The sequence below is a fragment of the Equus asinus genome, chromosome 1 (genome assembly GCF_041296235.1).
Source record: "Equus asinus isolate D_3611 breed Donkey chromosome 1, EquAss-T2T_v2, whole genome shotgun sequence".
NCBI lineage: Eukaryota > Metazoa > Chordata > Mammalia > Perissodactyla > Equidae > Equus > Equus asinus.
This window is the reverse complement of record NC_091790.1, coordinates 182813804-182833704: the sequence shown is the minus strand read 5'-3', so window position 1 is coordinate 182833704 and position 19901 is coordinate 182813804. Positions and strand designations below refer to the sequence as shown.

At 44.2% G+C, this 19901-nt stretch overlaps 2 protein-coding genes across 3 annotated transcripts in view; one reads left to right on the top strand and one right to left on the bottom strand.

Moving 5' to 3' along the window:
• Window positions 1-19901, bottom strand: part of SND1 (staphylococcal nuclease and tudor domain containing 1) — a 407603-nt gene that overhangs the window by 100140 nt on the left and 287562 nt on the right. The window lies entirely within an intron of this gene.
• The window catches only part of LRRC4 (leucine rich repeat containing 4), a 61565-nt gene that overhangs the window by 40314 nt on the left and 1350 nt on the right, over window positions 1-19901 (top strand). The window lies entirely within an intron of this gene.

Here is a 19901-nt window from a genome sequence, read left to right as displayed (position 1 = left end):
TAAACTTCCCACTCTGTCCTCTGGCTATATTTTGGACAATAGTACCACCAGTTTCTCATTCAGAATGAGAGAAAAACAGAATACTGATGAAGTATTAGGTTTCTGGAGCCAGAAAGACCCGGATTCACATTCTAACTGTACTGTATCAGTTACTAGCTTTGTGACCTTGGCCAAGTTACTGAACCATTCAAAGCCTCAGTTGTCCTACATATAAAAACTCATAATATATCTACTTCACACAGTTGTTATATGAAGTGTGTGGGGGGATTATGTATGTAAAATAATTGGCACAATGCCCAACATATGGAAAGGTTCAATACATTTTAGCTCTTATTATTTTATCATTATTGCTCTTAGCAATTACCCATAATCAAAATCTCAGTCATCTCTTACTCCACAACTAGCCTGTAAGATCCCTGAGAACAGAATCCCATCCTTCACACTTTGTTTCCAGGGACGGTATTTTCTACAGAACAGATGCTCATTAACCTACTAGGACTGCCTTTGCTTTCTCTCTCTGATTCAATCATTCACATTGCAAATATACTTATCATTAACGTGGTGGTCATCTGTGTCAGGCCACGAAATATGTTGCATTATGATATCTGAATCAGATGTAAATATTTCCCTGAAAATTCATACTACAGCTGTAATTATGAAGCAAAAAGTTGAACTAGGCTAGAGACAGAGGAAAAGAAAACGATCAAAATCTGGGGAGGATGCATTTAGTGCCCACATCTCTGAATCACTGCTGATCTCTCCCACTGCAATAAGGCAGGATTGGGAGGTGCTACCTCTTATTTACAGTCTCAGGTGAAGGCACAAGAGATCTGGCATGGGGAGGCCAAGTAGCAGGGTGTCTAGGCTACCACAAACACCTACTGGGGAGCCTTTGGGAGAAGAGGGGCCACCATTGCTGTGACAGAAGGTATATCTCTTATGGATGAAGCCAGGTGGCTGCTCATGTTTTTGGCCACAGCACAGATTCAATGTCATAAAGCTGAGAGGAAAGGGAATACCTTATACATTGGGTTTTCAGATGCTCAAGAACAGAGCTTTCTCTCCAAGCCTCAAGGCCTCACAGAAGGAATACATCACATCAAATGCAACACTAGACGGGGAGTGCAGCATCAGGAGGGAACTGCAGAGCAGCCTGGGCTGGGGCCAGGACCACTCCCCAACCCCTGTGAAGTCAGGACAGCAGAAGGCTCACCCAAGCGTCATATGGGTAAGAAGATTACCAGGTCTGCCTCATCCTGGGCACTTTAGCGCCAAGTTGCAGGGGAGAAGTGGAATCTATTTTTATAAACCACAGCAATAAATTCATAGACCCAAAGAGCCTGAGATTAACCTTGAAGAGAGAGATGGGGCTAGGGTAAAATGGAATGAAAGATAGCCCATGATTTTCACAAAAGCGACAGCCAAAAACACTTTTCATTTTATATCTGCAAACTAAGCAAGACTAGAATTGTCAGAGAGAAAAATAAACAATTCTATTGAGCTTTTTGGCCACATAACCACAGTTAAAGCATTGTTACAAAACAAAAGTAATGCTAAAATAAGTGTTCAGTTTGCTTCTGACCCTTAGTAGCCATTTGGGTGGGACAGAACTGGGATGCTGTTGGTGGGGCTGTTAGGAACTGGGGACTAGAAGGGAGGAGACTAGGACAATACACTGGGAGGCAGGAATTAGGGGGAAAGGATTTTCACTAAAAGGGTACAAAAGATTTCTGAGTCTCATTGGTTGAGTAGATATACCCACTCTATTCCTCTGTCACTTTCTTGGTATTCTGAAATCTCAAGAGATCAAGAGAACTTAGCAGCTCTCTCTGAATCCTGGAGACTACTAGGTGCCTACATCCAGAGAACAAGATGGCTCAATGAGTCCAGGGAGTTCAACAAACCAAGCTGAAATGGATTCAAAATCTTTCAGGAGAGAGTCATTTGGGCCTGTGGTGACTACAACCCAATCACTCCATGGAGACTCGAAAGCAAAGGAAGGCCTTTGTTCCCTTTCTCACCCACTTGCCAGTAACTGAGTTCCAGGTCTTCAAGAGGAGGAAGCTGAAGTAGGCTGTTTCTCCACCCTTTTTTAAGCGGAAAAAAGTAAACACACCCATTCCTGTCAGGCAGGGAGGTAAGAGAAAGAAGAAGGAACAGAAAAGTTGCTTGAGAACAAGAGTATTATCTCTGCTTTTACCATTGACTTCCTTTACTTCTGGGCAGACTTACTTCTCTTTGACCTGTGTCCTCTGAAGTAACCCCTTCCCAGTCAAAACCTGTCTCACTGTCACATCTCGGCTCAGGGTCAGGTATGGCTTAGCTGACACTACTTAGTAGGACAGACAAGGAGAAGCTGTATGTTAAAAACAGACCCAGCGGGAGCAGGTTCCAGACTTAAACCCGGGTATAAGCGCTAAGAGAACAAAGGGGGAAACGAACATTTACTATATACCCGTGACTATCTAGGAATGGACTATGAGGCCCCAAAGTTACTATGTGACCTATGTGAATCCTAGATTGTCAGATGCTAAAGCCATTGAGAAAAAGTCCAATTTTGGAGTTGAACAATGCTGTAACCAGAGGGTGCTATAACCTACAATGGAGACTAGATAGGAGTCCAGGGCCCTGGGGTACTCAATTGCTTGTCAGGTAGACGAGCAGAGTCAGGGAGTCCAGGCACTGGGGTCATCATGACAGCAGAGCCTCAGGCACTGTTCAACTGGAGCACAGAGGCAGGTTCCTCACTCTTGGCGGGGGAATTCCTAGATACAAGGGGTGTCCTGGGCAGGACACCAGAACAGGTACTCAGAAACAGGGAGTGGGTGAGGGGAGGAAGAATCTACTTCTGCAAAAGGATTGTGAAGATGAGTGTTTTTGAAACTTACAATTTTTATTATGACCCATATACACATTTACATATCAGTATATACACTTATATAACAAAGTTTCCACAAAACAATGGTTAATTTTGACTAAATGTGATATACTCTGTCTTCTCTTCTGTTCTATTTCATTAAAGACAAAAAAGATGGTTATGACACTGAATTAATTTAAGACCTTTAGTGGGGCAGCACCCGCAGCTTGAAAAACACTGGTAGAGACTGAGGTGTGAAGACAGAAGCCTGGGAGGGATGAGGCCAGCCCTGATGGCCCTCTTGGAGAGTCCAGAGGCTATGCTGAGGGCTTATTTATCAGCTTCCAGACTTGCTTTTGTGTCCCAAGGGATCAAGGAACAGGACAAGAAATACGCTATCTACTAACAGAGAGGAAACCAAACAAGTGTTAACATTCTAAAGCTGGAAAGACAGATGTCGCTGTGAAAACCAGGTGCAGACATGCTGTCAGCAAGAAGAATTCTGCTGTGCCCTCTTTTCCAAGAGCTCGGTCAGTAAGTAAACCTAGTCCACGATGAACCTTTATTCAAAGGATGACTGCAATACTGGGCTGGTGTCCCTGGTGTGCTGCTTTGTTACCAAGACAATGGACTTTAAGGAAAAAAAAAAAGAAAAGAAAAGAGAAAAAGTTAAAGAAAATAGATCAAGGGAAAGAAAGTTGGATTCTCAGAAAGCAAATCCCAGGCTGCAGCTGCTGAGCTGGGCAGGCTGATATGCAGCAATGGAGAGCTCCCAAGACAGTAAATGTGAAGTGAGATATCACTGGAGTTCCAGAAGCTCTCCCCAGCCAGGTGAGGCAGTGCCCGTAATTCTGGATCGAGCATATTACCACTAATAGCTGTCTTTTCCGATAGCGCACTGATGCAGCGCTGCCTGCTGATAAGGACGTATTAACTCTGCTGTGCTTCAAGCGCCACAGGTGCAGGTTAACTGCCAAGCTTATCCCTGACACTCACAAGCCATTCCAAAAATGAAAAAACATTTTGTTTTAATTAAAAAAAACCAAAAAACCTATACCTAGAGAAAGTCCCAAACATTCTTGAACATTTTCCTTCCCTGCTACGGGGTGTGCCAGAATGAAGAGAGTTCCTGTACCCCATAGGGCCTTCTTAGCTGACTTCCAGCAACAGCAGATGCAGAAGAGGCAGGCAAGACGCACACCCTTCCCTCTGGCTCCATATGGCTCCCTGAGCTCGTCAGAGCCCTACAGACCCATCTGCCTTTAGGTAACAACCCATTATTTTTCATACCTTTTCTATACTTTCTGGGATATGATGGTGGACCAAGATGCTTAAAATAAAACAGAAAAGAAGATGTGCCTGATTTTGTATTCTTTAGGAAGAGAAAGTTCATCACTAGCTATCAGCACATCATGGTTCTGGTTTCTGCTCTGCCACTGAAAGTAGGAAACCTTTCCAGGCCACGTGGTCTGTTTATAAAATGAAGGCACTCCAAAGTCTCCCCATGCCACCAAATCCTACAATTTTGGTTATGCCCTTGTGAGATTCTTCACCCTAGGCTTGACTCTTGGAGTACAGGGTGCCTCCTTTCAAATGTAAAATGCTGGGATAGAGAGCATTCTATTAAAAAGAAATTACACATTTAGAGACATTGACTAACTAGGTCAATTAATACAAACACTTTGGTCAGTCAGCTTTGGAACAAGAAGTACAAATTCTTGTTAATGATATAATAATGGCAATGTAAGAGATTCTACTGATCACTATGTGAGAGTCATGTATCCCTCTGAATATTTTACATTCTATGTTGAGTTTCACGATAATTAAGCCTCTGGGCTCAAAGTGTGTTTGCTTTTTCCTTTATTGGGAGCTAAAGAGAAGTGTAGCAAATCTGCCTTGGCTGAAGTGACAGCTTCCCAATGGTACTTAGTCCAGCAAACAGGAGACCAGGCATTAGCCAAAGGAAACAAAACCCTAGTGGAAACAATAACCAACTGGAAGGATTAGTCAATGGTGCTTATTGCATGTCCACTGCGTGCTTACGACTGCTTTGGACCTTACTGAGGGAAGGGCACAGGAGGCATGCAGACATAATCTTTGCTTTCTGCCTACTCAGGATACTTAGAAATACCTCAGTTCGTCTAGCAGGTCTTCCTGCTCTTCATTTCACAAACTCGTATCAGTGCCTAGGCCCTGTGTTGAAAGGTGAGGACTCAGTGATGAAAAAGACAGACTTTGTACCAATGACGCTTAATTACCAGGATGAAAACATTATTTTCCTCTACCATTGTATAACGGATGATACTGGTGACTGAATTTACCATTTAGCCTATAGGTTACAGAATATTAAGAAACAGCATGTGATAATTGGATTACGTTATGCAGATGTATGTGTGTCTGGGACACTGTAGAATGTAGTGGACAAGTCAATCATGGGGCTCACCCTGCTGCATCCCTTGCTAAGGGTCAGTCTCGTGCAGCTATGTTTTCCAGCACATGATCCTAGCCTCTGAACTCTCCGCTCACCACAAGTTGGGGATGGAGATCAGAGCAGAAGGTGGAGAATAACAGGGAGGGAAGGAGAGTTCCTGCTGTACCTGATTCAAGGGAAGCCAATCTACAGTCCAGCTGGCAGGGGAAAAAAGCTCTGGCCAAGCAGGAATGAGAGATACTGGGTGAGCTGTTAAGATTCTCTTTCTAAAATCTGAACTGGCCAGCGTGCAGAAAGCATAAGCCCATCAGGAGCAAGAGGAAGGAGGTAATAAGGAGACGAACTTGCACCAACACTGGAGATGGGCAGTGAAGTCCCTGCAGCAATTTCAGACTCAGTCACCTCCCAGGTTCCAGGATCTGTGAGACCGAACCTTACCTTAGATCCTGTTAGATTTTCACGGATGTTCCCGTCAATCTGCGTTTCCTCTCACTGCTACTACAAGCAAGCCTATGTGAGAAGCTGGTATTTGCAACCCCAACAAAACTAAAACTAAATTGCTTCTTAGGGTGGGTGCTGTGTCATTCAGATTTTATTCTTTCCCGTCTCTGATAACTGCCTAGCACACAGTTGCATTGTAGATCCTCAACAAATGTCCAATGAATGAATATTAGTGGAAAAATACTTCTGAAAAGAAGTGAATACACAGAGAAGGAAATGGCTATTGAATAGTCAGGGTTGTAGACCTTATGCAAACACCAGGAGAGGGGCTGACAGAATCCCTCACTACAGACACCCCACTTTCCCATGGTTCCACAACCCTTCAAGGAAGAAAACGAAAGCACAGCTGCACCCATTTACTCCACTGGTCTGTACACTGGCACACCTGGGAAATGCAGATTAAGTACAGGGAGGAAGTGGTCAACACTGACCACCAATGTCAGCAAGACCTGAGGCCGGGGCTCTGCAAGGATGTTTCGCTTCCAATACAACAAACAAGGAAAACAATTCTCACTTATGACCCTGTGTTCAGCTCTAGGAAAAAACGTGGCCACAGAGAAATGCAGAAACTGGAGCACATTTAGACAGAGCAGTAGAAAATGCCTCGGGGTGGGGGGGGGAGGCCTGCCTCTAAAGGAAAGATAAAAGGTGCTAAATCTGTACAGCTCGGGGAAGCGGTGACTAAGAGGGTGACACGATAACAATCTGCAAATATTTGAAAGGTGTAAACACGAGAAAGGAGGGAAAATTCTTAGCCTGAGAACAGGGGGTGTAATTACTGGGGGAAAGAAAATCTAGACAAAATATCAGAGAAACTTAGCGTGGGGATGACTACGAGGCTATAAATAAGCTTCCCATTGGAAATGAAAATGCTGCTATTTAGTCCTAAAGCTGAAAGGTGGCCACTAAGCCCACCCCTCTGCTTACGTGGAAGCAGCCCAGACAGAAAACTGTGAATTTCTTCTCTATATTTAGGGAAAGACTTCTTTAGTGATATTCAAGTCTAAATACCTCCGCTTTAAATACTGCTCCCTGAAATTTCAACACAATTTCTGTTGATCAAACCATTGAGAAGACAAAATGGTGGTTCTGGTGGGACTTTCAGAACAAAAATGGGCTTTATCTGCCAGCGTGTGGCACATGCCTGCCTAGCAGAGAAAGCGGGGCTGAGTATAGAGCCAGGGGGCAGACAGCCGGGAGAGGGACAGGAGACGAGACTGTCTTCTGCAGCAGGGCATCTTCATCCCCCGTCTCTAGGACCCCAGGTAAGAATGCTGTAACTTTCCCAGATGGGGAACTGTAGACGCTTCTCCCTTCTTTCTAAACACACAGTCCCCTGGAGTAAACGTCAAGGACAAGTCAAGGCACAGAAAAAACACCAAAATAAGCTTCCTGTCACACTGACTGCACTCCAATACCTTTCCCTGAGGTTCCTGCTACTGCAGTTGGCCAATTTATAATTCAGACTCTCAGCAGAGATTCTTACCCCCAGAGTCAATTAGTTCCATTTCTATACTTTCCCTTGCCATCCTTCCCCCACCAAAGAATGAAACAAAATTCTAAAAACCCCGCTACACACAGAGAGTAAGTCACTTAAACTATGTATGTAGCCCAAGAAAGGAAACACTTTTAATCATGTCCAAGTCAATTTCAAAAAAAAAAAAAAAAAAATTCTTTGGTGTTAACAGTATCTAGATAGCTATTCCTTCCCTAACCATCAAGAACAAAATCCAGAACTCAAACTCTCATCAGCACAAAATGCAGAGGCAGAGGCCATCTGCCTAATTTTAAGTAGTGTGGTTATCACCTGAATATACACGCAAAGTCAAATCAGTTCACACTGTTGGTTCTCAGAAATGTAACACATCTCATGCATCAAAAGCTCACTCATTGGTCTCTCTCATAAGCTTTACAGCAGAAATAATTTGGAGGTCTCAAGTTGCAAATGTCATCAGTGAATCAGTTCCCAGTTGAGAAGTGCAAACCACCCCACTTAGGAGCAGCTGGTCCTACATTTTCATGTTTCCCAAATGGCACAAAGAACAAGGCAAATGTAGACCAGTTGGTTCCTAAGAATTAGTTCTATGTGGTATGAAGCCTTGATTTGTATTAAGGGTCAGAAATGAGACAAGGATTTTCTATTGTCTCATATTTTTTATTCTCTCCCTTGTTCTCTAAACCATTACACTTTGTTACCTCAGGGGAGGTAGCATCTTGTGGGCCAATTTTGGAACATGTCACTGCTAAAGCTCTTTCAGTGATCAGAAGAAAGGGATAAGACAAGACTGAAGGGTCCTAATTAAAGGGATCAAACTCCTCAGGTAATTGTCATCAGGGGAGTCAGGACTGGGTAAGAGCCGAGGCTGAAGCTGTGTTTAGTTCACAGTTCCGATTGTTTAGGGTAGACTTTTTTTTTTTGAGGAAGATCAGCCCCGAGCTAACATCTGCCACCAATCCTCCTCTTTTTTCTCAGGAAGACTGGCCCTGAGCTAATGTCCGTGCCCATCTTCCTCTACTTTATATGTGGGATGCCTACCACAGCATGGCTTGACAAGCAGTGCCATGTCCGCACCCGGAATCTGAACTGGCGAACCCCGGGACACCAAAGCGGAACGTGCGCATTTAACTGCTGAGCCACCAGGCTGGCCCCTAGGGTAGACTTTTATTAGGTCGTTCTGATTTGGGAATGTTTGATGCATTTGTTGAAAGGCCCAGAAACTGAAGTTAATTTGGAAGAAGAGCAGTAAGACCCAGCCTTCACAATGTGATGGGAACTGTGGCTCCCTCTGAAGAAAAGAAGGGGAGGGGAGGCCGGCCCGGTGGTGCAGCAGTTAAGTCTGCATGTTCCGCTTCGGCAGCCCTGGGTTCGCGGGTTCGGATCCCGGGTGCAGACATGGCACTGCTTGTCAAGCCATGCTGTGGGAGGTGTCCCAGATATAAAGTAGAGGAAGATGGGCATGGATGTTAGCTCAGGGCCAGTCTTCCTCAGCAAAAAGAGGAGGATTGGTGGCAGATGTGAGCTCAGGGCTAATCTTCCAAAAGAAAAAAAGCCAAAAGAAAGGGAGGAATCTATAGAAAGGGGTACAGTGCTTGGCTTTAAACGTGCCATAAGTTTGTCTAGTACAAGTCACAATAGTGTTACCACTAGGAGCAGGTGACTTCTCGGGTCTCATCTCTCGTTGTGAGCCTGTTCCTGGTGGACCCCCATTCTGCAGTCTTTTGAGGAAAGGGATATGCCAGTCCCCTCTGGATCCCCAGTATCTGGCACAGAGGAGACACTCAAGCAGAAAGAGAGTCAACAAACCTGTTATAACCATGTCCTATTCCGACTTCCACATGAAGACTAGTTTATATTTGGCGAGTTTACGAAGAAATTCAGTAACTCTTACTTCTAGGACTTTAAGGCGATTGAGTGTTAAATGCTAAATCACTGACCACTGTCCTAGAAGGAGACAAAGAAGGGGTGGCCAGAGGCTTTGTACTGGCTTTCTGGCTCTCAGTCTAGCTGGAGAGTGCGCAGAACTGGCTTCACCAAACTTGACTGATTATTGGCTTCAGACATCAAAGTACCATTCCTAAAGGGGAGAAAGCCTTATTCAGATGGAGCTGGTGCAGGAGATAACAATCGGGCCAGCATCAGACAACCTTTTATAAAAACTCCCCATTGCAGAACAAGATCTGAAAACAAGGATTTCTAAAGGGAGGAAAAAACTCACTTAACCGGGTTTCCCTTCCTGTGGCATCCCTAGAGCACGGCCCTAAACAATGCAGCCAGGTTGTCTCGGGGGGCTGGGGGTGTCTGGGCCTTGGAGATGGAGGGTGTCCTGCTTCCCAACACACACGTTTGTTTTTGGGTGTGCTGTAAGCAGCAGCTGCAATAATATCACCATCAACTAGGTGCAGAATCAAACAGCTGGGCGTGGAAAGAACTGTGCCCTCCCCAGTTTTCTTCCCTTGGGTTTCTCTGCATTATCCATGTCAAAACAACAAATTCATATCTTCATTACATAGAAAACAAAGCATTTGAGGTCAAAAGCTAGGGCCAAAACAGTCTTTCCAATGACAAGGAAGCTAGATGGCTCAAGCTTTTACGTAATACCCTGGCACCATGGAGACAGCACCTAACAAGCACAAACCCCATGTCTGAACAATGAGGGGGAGTCGGTTTCTATGAGAACCTCAACTTTTGCTTTTTCTGACTTATTTTAAACATGTAGCTTTATCTTTGAATTAAATAAAATCTAGATTCATTTTTTCCCCTCTTTAATTTTTGGCACCAAAGAATTCCAGTCTTGGTCTTTTAAAATTCCATGTTAATGGATAAAGAGAAAAATTTAATCTATTGTCCAGGCTCGTAGAGAATAGATACAGGGTAAAGAGAAAGCCATAGGAAATAGCCACGTGGATCTTGCAAGTACAAGATTCCAGAAGGTATTCTGGCACACCCCTGGCAGCCAAATGTAAAAGCTACCTACTTGCATAAATTTAGAGTAACTTTTTCTAAACCAAGTTGTGTTGTGTTATTTGAACAGAATAGTTCTGAGATGTGTGGAGTATACTTTCAAACTATTGCCTTCGAGCTTTCACTCACAGAACATTGCTCTGAGCGTCTCCTCCCAAGGGGCATGTGAAATCCAAATGCCTAGAGATTAGTCTACTCAGTTGGTGGGACTGGAGGAGGAACCAGAAAGTGTCAGGAACACTAAGACCCCCAAACCAAGGAGAACAAATAAAAATCTGAGAGCTGATCTGTAAGCCCTTTACCTCACTAACTTTACTTAAAATTAATAAAAACAGGCAAAAAAGGAAAGAAATTCTGAAAAGCCAAAGTTCTTCATCCTATCCTGCTCAGCAGTTTGAACTCTGGGCGCTGGGTGAAGAATGGCGTAATGTAAAGTGGTAAGCACACACCTTCCTGTGGACGACATCCAGCCCGCTGCCAGCTTTTGTCCTGCTCATGAGCTAATAGCGTTTACCCTTTTGAATGGTTTGAAAAAAACAATTGAAAGAATAATATTTTATGATGTAAAAATTATATGAAATTCAGATTTCAGTCTATAAATAAAGTTCCATTGGAACACAGCTGCACTCATTTGTTGTCTATGGCTGCTTTCATAGTCCAACAGCAGAGTTAAATGTTTGTGACAGAGACTACATGGCCCACAAAGCCTAAAATATTTACTGTCTGGCCCTTTAGACAGAAAGTATGCCAGCTCTTGCTCTAAAGGATATTGTATGCTAGTTTAAAAAAAAAAAATCCAGGCAAGGCAGAGTTCAACCTCCCTGAACTGATTCCCAGAATGAGCAGAGGTGACAGCATAAGAATAGCATAAATAATGATAAAAATAATACTACAGAAGCCTATGGTCATGTAACCAAGGTGAAAGGAAAGGAAACATGGCTCGAGGGAACTGTCCAAGGCAGCTAACATTAGCCACAGTGCTGCCCTCAACCTCTCTCTCCTGCACCCCGTTTTAGGAACGTCCCCTCTCCTGCGCTTGTGATCCTTCAAGTTTATTCCCACTCGCCTCCCACAGGCTCAGATTTTCCCATTCCAACCTTACACCCCATTAGCTCAAACCCTGACATTTCCAGAGTTGCCCTTCTTTGTCCCTCACCATAACTGCTTCCCGCCACTCCTTGACAATATGCATTCACTATCCCACTTCTTGTACAGAAATCCTTTGCTCCTACCATTTTGTACTTAGACTTTATCTTTCTACTAAGCCTCTACTTAGAAAAGTAACCTCTTCTGACACATCTCTTCTCAGTAGGAGCCCTACTAGATCTCTACATGGCATTCAGTACTGTGCACCAACCCTTCAGGGAAATTCACTCCTCCCTTTGCTTCTCTTTACTGGTTGTCCTATCTTTTTTTTTTTTTTTAATCCTGCACCATCTCTTGAGAGGCCCATCCATTCTCATGTTCTCCATCAGTGTCATCATGCAGAACCTACAGACATGTCATCTTGAACTGTCCTCTAAGCTCCAGACCCAATTCCCAAATGTCTGACAGACATCACCCCTTAGATGTCCTGCCAATACCTCAAGGTCAACATGTCTAAAACCAAACTTCTTCCTAAATTTTCTCTTCCTTCCTCTTCCCCTATTCTGGTTTCAGCACTATCATCCTCCCAGTCTAAAAACCTCACTTATCTTTGATTTGTCCCTATTTTATTCACATAACCCAGTGGTTGGTACATTTTATTAATCCCATTAATTTCACCTCCACAGTTGTTTGTGTAGTCCGTCGAATCTTCTCGATCCTCAACATAACTCCGTTCAGGCCCGTCACATCTATTCTGACCTACCTGCCTGCCTTCTGTTTTCCCCTATACTGATTATTCCTACATACAGCTACCAGATTAATTTTCCCAAAGCAAAATATTCTGCTCAACACCCTTTAATGGCTTCCTATAGTTTACCATATACAATTAGAATTCCACAATCTGATATTCTAGGCCTTCTAAGACTTGTCCGATTCCTTGGAACTGTATAAAACATCCATTACCTACTTGACAGCCCTTCAAATATTTGAAGACAGTGTAACATCTATTGCCTCCCATCCTCTGTCTTATTTTCTCCAGGTTAAACATCCCAAGGTCCTCACAAGACATGGGTTTTGGTTTCCTACCATTCTACTGATTTTCCTCTTTAAGCCTACACAATATGAAGGGTATCTTCAAACTGAAAATATCTTTCTAGTTGATTTAATTAAAATGTCTGATGGGGTGGTCGGGTGCGTGCAGCAGGGAGCATCCCTTCCATGTGCCTCGAGAGCCACCTTTGGGGGCTGAGGCAGTGAGGTTTGCCGCCTTTGTTGGATTAATGGGGGAGGGGTGTGGAGAGACTGCACAGCAGTGTACCACCCCCACCCCGGGACCAGGCAGAGTTAGACCTTTCTCCAGGCAGGATGCTGCAGCAAGAGGGCCAGCTCCATTAGTGCAGGAGGAATCCTGGGGCTGAGGGAAGAGGGAAGCCCTCAAGGGACTGTGGGAGAAGCGGAGCCTGTCCTGGGGAAGGCTGCCTGCCTCCCCGGCCTCCACTCCAGCCCACTTTCACTCTCGGTCTCTCGGCAGCAGCCCTAGGCACTGTGCAGACCCTGGTGGTGGTGTGACAAGCAGTCTATTCATTTCCTTCTCTCATTCACTGGGCTCTCGGGGATAAAAAGGAACAGCAAATCCAAACCACTGCCTAGAATCCACTTTGCAGAATTCAGGGGAAGACTGTTCTATTGAAGTGATTATTTTCCCTCTTTGGGAGACCTGAGGGAAAGAAAAGCATTTCTGCATCCTTTACTTTCCACTGATGCAACATTGCAGAAATGACTGTTTCAGTCATCATTGCGGCCAGTGGGACAGTGAAAGCACGGCTTGTACTTAATTGAGGCTTTTTAGGTCCTGTCACACCGTGGCAACAGGGCACCAAAGCACCAGGATTTGAACTGTGATGCTGGACACAAAGCTTCAGTTGAAAAGCGGGTGAGAAGGGAGGACAGCGAGGGAGAAAATCAGGTACCTGACAGCCAAGCTTCCTGACTGCTTGCAGCTGAAAGGGAGATATTACCCTGTCTCATCAGGCTCTGCCTGTCTTCAAGGGAGAGGAAAGCTCCTGCGTGTGCTTATTATTGCACGACTGAAGGACAGCACTAGGCACAAGTCCCTGGATGAGAAGCTTGCCAAAAGCCATGATTTCTAATAAGGGTGTGACAGGTGGGGAAGTGGCAATGGAGTGTTTGGTGCAGGGGGAGGGGGTAAATTTCCTGAACACAGCTCACAGTCAAACACGTTGCTGATGACGATTCCTGGTGTTTGCGACAACCAAGGGGCGTGTGTGCGTGTGTCTAGTGTGAGCGCACACTTGTATGTGCTCAGCAGCTCAAGGAAAGAGGGCGGGGAAGAGGGGAGGGCAGGGGGAGAGCCGGGAGAGACTGAAGAGTAGAGGAAGGAGGCGCTGGAGAAACTGCAGGCCTTTTCCGAGGCTGAACTCACATGTGCGAGCCTCTGGTAGGAGACGGCAGCTGTCATAACCACCTGGATCAGAAACAGAGTTGTAGGAAGAATGATACCAGGACTGCACCTGCCGATGGGCACAAACACACTCAGTGTGAGTGTCCGAAGTGGCAGAGACCAGAGACAGGAATGGGTAGATTCCTAGCACAGCATGCACGAGAATAAAGTTTCATTCCAGGGAAAAAGGAGAGAGGAGCCGCCCCTTCTGCCTCACACCCTTCACGCCTCTTTCAAAGCCCCAGGCTGCCTGCCTGTTCTCTTGCATCACTGTGAAAACCTTGGTGATGCTGGCTTGCTTGGGCTTCTCACTCACTCGTGTTCCCTGTTCACTCTCCACCACAGCCCAGCCCCATGCCCCGCCAAGCCAGTCTTGTCCAGTACCACAGGCGGAAAGAAATGTCATTAGCTAAAGCTTTTCAACTGCGGTTACTGGCTCCTCAGGGGTGAAATGGCAAGGAGTCAGTCTCTTGCGCACGCATGCACAAGTGGCGCTTCTCCTCAAGTGTGCCCCCTCTACATCTTCCTATTGTGCCCAGTGCTGGGGTAGAGGAGGCTTGTGACAAGGGCCTTAAGTTAAAAGAAAAACGTTGGGGTACATGTCCTTTAGGGAATTTGGGGGACTTGAGGAGTCTGTAAACTTTGTGGTCGCCTGTTTTACGTAAGTATATTTTGTTTCCCTACTTTTTGTCATTGAAGTAATTGTATGTCTTCTAAAAATATAAAACAAAACAAGATAAAAGGGAGTCATAGATAGGGTTCTTTCTTTCTGGGCCCTCCCTCTGAAGTCTAACAAGCGCCTGGATGCCCTCTGGCCCAAATGGATCCCTCAGGGTCAGAAGCCAATTAGATCTCTTGGCACAAGGAACTCTCTGACTATATCACTACGGCCCCGGGGGGAAAGGAAGAGGCCTTTTCCATCTCAGCCAGCCATCCTAGGGAGACACCAGCTCCAGAATGGCAAAGAGCACAGCTGTCGGCAAGAGGGTGGGGGAGCGATGAGGCAAATTTCACAGCATACAGTCAAGAGAAAAACAAAAACAAGAGAAGTGTTTCATATGGAGGCTGTCTCCCCTAATGTCACTAAACTGGAAATCTTATATTCTGTAATTCACCCACCCTTAGTAGACAGCTGTTCACACTTGAGTCAGGAGAACAGGTGAAGGCTGTGGAAGGGGAAGGGGGATTTCTCCTACAGAGCCTGGAACAAGAACAATCACCTAATAAGCCCAATCACCTAATAACGTCAGTATTTTGGGCTACCACAAAAAGTGGGCTCACTTCTCTATTAGAAAACCAGTTTGCTCCTTATCTAGTGAAAGAGAGCATCAAACTAGCTGCAAAGCAGTGCCGGTCAATCCCACAGAAGGAAACCTGCACGTCCACCTGCAGCCTTCAAGGCAGATGGGATTAAAGGAGTAGGGGAGAATCTTGAGGCACCAAGTTCGGCCCAAACCACTGAAGTCACCCTGTGTGGACTGACAGAACTGGCATTTATAATTTGATGCGGCCCTAACATTCTTATTTCCCTGTTACCAATGTTCTGGCTGAAATACCATAATGTATTAATCCTTGTAGATGACTGATGCAGTTTAAAATACTGCAGGGTTTGGCTGCCATTCCCTCCCCTGGGGTCTCAAAATAACTCCACACAAATCATTTTTGCTAAACACTCACTCAGGCAGCTGTTCCCTGCCAGAACATACACATCTTATGTAAGTGAAGGAGCCACCTAGCTTGCTGGAAGAGGAGGGCGTTCCCAGAGAGTGGTACTCGATGCCCTGGAGGCCCTGTCAAGCTGGTTTTTAAACCTATCTCTGTCCCTGCCAAAAGGGCAAGCACACAACACAGCTTGGCGGCCCTGCCCAACCTCCCTCAGTGGGAGACCCCCAAGGAATTTCAGGGGGTCAGATCAGGGAGGGTCACCCAGTTCAGGGCTGCCTTAGAAACAAGTGCAACCTGGACAATTAGGTACTATCTAAGCGACCTTGTGTAGACACAACGCTCTACAGAGACGAGGGTATCTGACTTTCCAAACTAAGCTTTAACCACTGTCCCTCTTGCAGCAGACATGCCAGCCATATTAAACTATTTGCCCTTTTGAATAACAATGGATTTTCAAGGCCCTCTCTTTCCTTGGCTGGTTATACCCTTCTTCTTTGTGTATCCGGTGTTTTCTGGAGAGCGAGCGAGCCTACAGCTTTCCAAGATGTGTAAAAAGGTTGGTGACCACCCCAAATAGCAAAGAAACTGAGCTAAGGTGACATCTAAACAACTCAGAGCTGAATTCCAGCAAAATAATCTGTCTGCAAAGGGTGGCTTGCGGTGGGTGAAAGCTCAGTGAAGACTGTTGAAGAAATGAATGAATCCTGTGGTCCTGTGGAAATGATCAAGTGATGACAGTACACACTTGGGCCTAATCAGGATATTTATTATCAACTGAGGTGAAGACACTGAAGACCTAATTATATAATACATATTACACGAGAGAACAAACACAAAAAGATTCAAATAAGCAAGAATCAGGGGTCAAAGTTAACAAGATAATATTGAAAAGGGATAACACCCAGTGCTCAAGAGAAGGTGGGGACATGGGTTAATAAAGTTCACGTATAACAGACCTAGAAAACACGTGCATTTGACTATACACACGGAACCTAAAGGGAAGCTTGGGAAAGAAAATCAGGCTGCCTATCTTTCCTTCCTGGAGAGAAGGTCCACAGCTTCCTAAGATGTGTAAAAGGGTCGGTGACCACCCAAAGATGTCGCTACTTATGACAGCAAATGTATCTCCATGTATCACTTAAGCATTCACAGAATCACAACATTTACAGCTGGAAAGAACCTTAGAAATTGATGAGTCCAAAATCCGTCTTTTTACAGAGGAGGGAACAGGAAACCAGAGAAGTTAAATGACCCATACAAGGTCACATGCCAACTTGGTAATAAGGTAGAGATTATAAGCCCTATCTTTTGACAGGCAGTTGTTCTTTCCACTCCATCATGTCAGTTCAGGTCGGATGCACTTCATCTTACTCAACTGGCCCAGTGTCCTGGTTTAGCCTATGAGATTGTGTTTTTTGGATGTCTCTTCCTGAGGGGACAGATAATCTGATAGGCTATGCTGGGCTTTTAAAAAACATATTAGGAAACAGTTGGTATCATAGCTAGGTTTACATGTAATTAAAAGTGTCTTGAAGTGTATCAAGAGAATATGTAGACTGATCACGAAGAAATTAGTGTAATATCTTCTACAACTGGAGTGCTAAATTCTGTTGTGTTAGGGACTGTATTAAGTACCTTTTCAAAGCATGCATCATGCTATCTAATACTTAGAACACCCTTAATTTACAGATAAGAAAACTAAGGCAAGATAGATTAAATAACTCATCCTAAATCAGAGGGTTTATAAATGGCAGATCCAGAATTTAAGCTTATTCCTGTGATTCTTAACCCACATCTGTAATGAATACACTAAAGTGTTTTCCTCAAAAAAGGACAGATCACAGAATTCCCAAAGCTAGTGTGACCAAGAGACCCTTGAGATGATCTTTGTCCACCTCTCTCATTTTATATATGAGATTGGAGCCAGGATCAGACACCAAGCGTCCTCTTCCATCATTTACTTTTTCCTATACACCACATTGCCGCATGAGTTTGCAGGTTCTGCCTGGATATGTGGTGGAAGAGGAACAAATTCAGCATACCATGTTTCCTTCCCTGGTTTAAGGCACTCACAACGACAAACTAGAGAAATGGACACTCTACAATGATGCTCTTTGTCAGAACGCAGTGGTTGGGTAGACCGATCAATAGATAACCAACCTGTACAACCACGATTTACTGAGTTTCAACTTTGTCCCAAGTGTCAAAACTCCAGACAAAGAGACAGTTACAAGGCAATGCAATGACAATGCAGTTACAAGGATCATGCAATGAAAGAAACAGCAGAGGATGCCATGCGAACACAGAGGAGGTAGAGGAGAACTTCTAGGAGTCAACCTTGGTGTTCAGTCTTAAAGAATGAATACGTGGCCAGAGGAGGCTGCATCAAGCAAATCTCTGGGGGTGGTGTACTGATACTCCCAGTGTTTACAATGGCAGAAGGAAGCTCCGGCCTTCAGGAGGGGACGTCAGAGCAAAACATATATATGTGCCCTGGGAAGATTCCTTCTGAGAACCACAGTACGTGAGAGCTGATCCTGGGGAGAGCGTAACACTAAATCTTCCTCCTACACTTGCTTCTAAGTCAGAAAAGAAACTGGTTTAGTAAAAAATAACTGCTTCCTATGGATTCTTTCTCCCAAAAAATTTTGTTATAATTTCACAGACATCAAAAAAGGTCAAATTATTCAAACTGTGCGTACAACTACAATCTCAACACAGCTTTTCACGTTATCAGTCAGATTTTTTTAATTAAAATTATGATCTATTTGAGAACCACTATCATAGCTTTCTTCTTACCTGTCAATATCTAATCATCACACCTCTGCAGAGAAATTCAAAGGAGGCTAAAAGAGTAAAAAGTGGACTCACAATTCATCCACACTGTACAAAAGTCTTTAACTTCTTACTACTATGGAAATGGCTTTTCCCAACATTACATACACATATCAGTCAATAGGGACTACAGGTCTCTGTGTTACTGAGAAAACTGCGAAAATCAAGAGTAGGGTGGGTTAAAGAAGGACAGAGATGCTTCATTGACAGAAGGTCACAATTCATTGGCAGAAGAATAAAGAACTTGTCTCAATGGAAGATTGGAATTGAAAAGCTTAAAATATTCTTTTAAAAAAAGAAACATTGTTCTGACATCCAAAGAGGACAAATCAAATTGGTCTCCTCCCTCAGTCCCTGAAAAGGAGAGGGAGGAAATGGTAGAGTAGTAAGTGCCAGTTCCATCTTTAATTAAGCTCCGTGACCTTGGCCAAGTAACAGCTTTTCTGAGTCTCCGTGTTTGCACTTGTTAAATGTTGATAACAATAGCCCTTCCTACCCGCACAGTGCTGTAATAAACATCCAGGGGGAAAAAGAATGTGAAAACACTCTGAAAAGTATGTACTATTATACAGATTAACATTTTTAGAGGATAATTGTCCTGATAACTTTTGGTATATGTAACTATGATCTTAAACCACTGCTTGAAAATGGCCACACCGGTGACAGGAGAGCAAACAACCCCTAAGATACCTGCTGGAGTTCTGGGAAATATTTTCAGGAACTTTAGTTACATAGCAAATGCAGAGTAACTATACCCTAATGTAAAAGGATATTACAAACACTGTTACCAACCAACAGATCTCTCACTTGGGGACTGTGAGAGTGTTTGGAAAACCCCTGGGAGTGGTTGGAAAACTGTGGGAGTGGTTTATTGATGTTCCCAATGTTTCCAATGGCAGAGGGTGCTAAGGCATTTGGGAGGGAGAGCTAAGGTGCTAAACATCTTGCAACTCATTGGAAGTCCAGACAAGGAGGAAACATTCCATCCAAAATGGCACTATTGCCCCCTATTGAGAAATATACAACTCAGTCTTACCTCCCAGTACTCCCTCACTGTCATCTACACTCATCTATAGCAAACAACTTGTTGCACCCTGTACATCCTTCGCATTTCTGTTTTAAACCTAGCTGCCCCAATCTCCTTGTTCAGGTCAGAACATAATGATCTTGGCCTAAGGCTGTTGAACAACTTACAGAAAAATAGATCAAATAGAATGCAATCATCAGAAAAAGCTATAAAGTAATTGTTGATTTGACTTGAGGTTCTGAGAAGGAAAATATGCTCTACTGCAAAGTTTTCTAATAGATTCCAAGAGATCATAGTGTCATTTAAACTGATGCATAAAGTAGCTTTGGCTCTGAGTTAGGAGCAATCCGTTAAAAAATAGCGAGTTAATTTAAGAACATGTTATACCAGTTGTAGAGCTGCAAGTCCACAGGATACAAGCCCCTGCTTTACTCCTAATACACTTTGTGACCATGACATTGCTGAACCATTCCTTTGTGCCTCTGTTTCCTCATTTGTAGAATAAGTTAGCTAGTTTTCAACACTTGCTCCAGAATGGCTGTCAGAAGCTGCCTGCAGGAAGGGGCTGAAGAATGA